Source organism: Cyprinodon variegatus, unplaced genomic scaffold, assembly GCF_000732505.1.
Source record: "Cyprinodon variegatus isolate N-32 unplaced genomic scaffold, C_variegatus-1.0 Scaffold172, whole genome shotgun sequence".
Taxonomy (NCBI): Eukaryota; Metazoa; Chordata; class Actinopteri; order Cyprinodontiformes; family Cyprinodontidae; genus Cyprinodon; species Cyprinodon variegatus.
This window is the reverse complement of record NW_015150625.1, coordinates 437,678-439,563: the sequence shown is the minus strand read 5'-3', so window position 1 is coordinate 439,563 and position 1,886 is coordinate 437,678.

Below are 1,886 nucleotides of genomic sequence, written 5' to 3'. Positions count from 1 at the left end.
TAAAGAGGAACACAGCTAAGTGACCATGATAAACTGATGGAAGATGATTATCCGTTTGAGTCACTTACCTGGTTTAACAGTTCAATCCATCCCCTCAGGTGAGGTAGGATCCAGCTGATGCACTGCCAACGAGATGCAGTGCAGAAGCCCCAGTTAACAGGCAGGAGTCCAACCCAGGCCAGGCAAACAGCTCAGAACAGAACGGTTCTGAGATCCAGGAGTCCGCAACCCCACAAGGGATTCCGATCCGAACAGAAACAGATTCACGCTCAGACGGAAAGAAGCAGGCACAGCAGTTGAGAGGCAGAAATATGACACGACACCAGGAATACTGCAGAACTTTAAATTAGCTCCGTCCGCTGAGCCAAAACAGGAGCAGGGCACGCTCAATGGACAGGGGCCGGGACATGGTACAAACACCAAGACACGACTAATGACCCTCTCTAACCACTGGCCTCAGAGAAAGAAAACGAGAACTACGGAAAAAACTCAAACTCACACAGATAGAAGCATCATACAATGATCTGGCCCAGATAGCCGGGTTGAGCTAAATATAAAGCAGTAGGAGCTGCTGGATAAGATGAATGATGATTAGTAACCAGTGAGGGCTAGGCTGGTGAGTGAAATGAACAATTAGGTCATCTATCAGGGCCACGATCGTGACATTAAACGGTTTAAGTCATTGTTCTTTATCATTAATTACATCCAAAAGACTTCTAGATGACAATGTGAATACCATGTTTACTTTCTCTTCACAGAAACTATTTCTGAAAAGATTGTGACAAATTAATTACTATATTCTTTTTGTCAGTATATAGTTAATATCCTATGAAGCGAAATATCAAATCAGTTGGAGCATTCCTCTAAAGAGTATTACTGCTGCCACCCCCTGCTTTAGAGGGGAATTGCTTCTATTAGACATGTGAATCACCGATAGGGTCGCCATGGCCACCCCTTGGCCTCCATCTAGCTCCGCCCCTGTCTCTGCAAGGCTATTAAAGCGTTTTTCATGGTTCCCTTTCATGAGCCACAAATGCTACAGGAAGCAGAGAGCTAGAGGGCTTATTGTTGACAAGCATCTTAAAAAATGTTGGTCCAACAAGTGAGGCGAAGCTCCTGTGTGAATTCAAGGAGATTATCTCTTTAACGTATGCTAATGGATGCACACCGAGTAATGAGAGGCTGGTGTTGTTGTGTGACCGTGGTTTCACACCGACACACTCAAACTTTTTCCAAACCATCACAGCCCAACCGGTGAAAAACAACGGTATGCTCTATGGGAAAAGCTGAAGTCCAGGCGCTGCCAAATCTCACTCTCATCACATAAAAGCCCTGCATTGATTTGGACCCCCCTGGCTCATATTCCTGCCTCATTATGTGCTACTGTTTCACTTTTTATCAAATCTCACCCTATGCGGTGCACAGTTTGAAGGTACTTTTTGATGTCATGTTACAATGTGTTTTTCACAGCAATTGCTCTTAAAGGACATCCTGATGAAGAAGGTGGCTACAAATGTCAATCATCAGCAACTGCTGCACCGAGGGACTGAAATGGGGTTTATTAAAATAAAAATCATAAAAGGCAAATGGGTTTTCTACTGGAAGATGTTGTATTCTCTTTCATTCTTTCCTGACTGAGGCCTGTGGAGATGGAGCTCTACTCAGTTTGACTGATTTTCAGAACTAGATGTAATGATGGGGGTAAAGTTTATTTTTTGCAAGTTTATATTTTGTTTCAGGTTACCTTGAAATATCTTTTATAGAGTGAATTTGTTCCAGTTTTGTCGCAAGGAAAGAAAAATTTTGTAAACTGAAATTTGAAAAACACAAGAAATGCAATCTAGAATGAAACTTTGATTTGAATTTTAATTTTAAAAAAAAGTTTT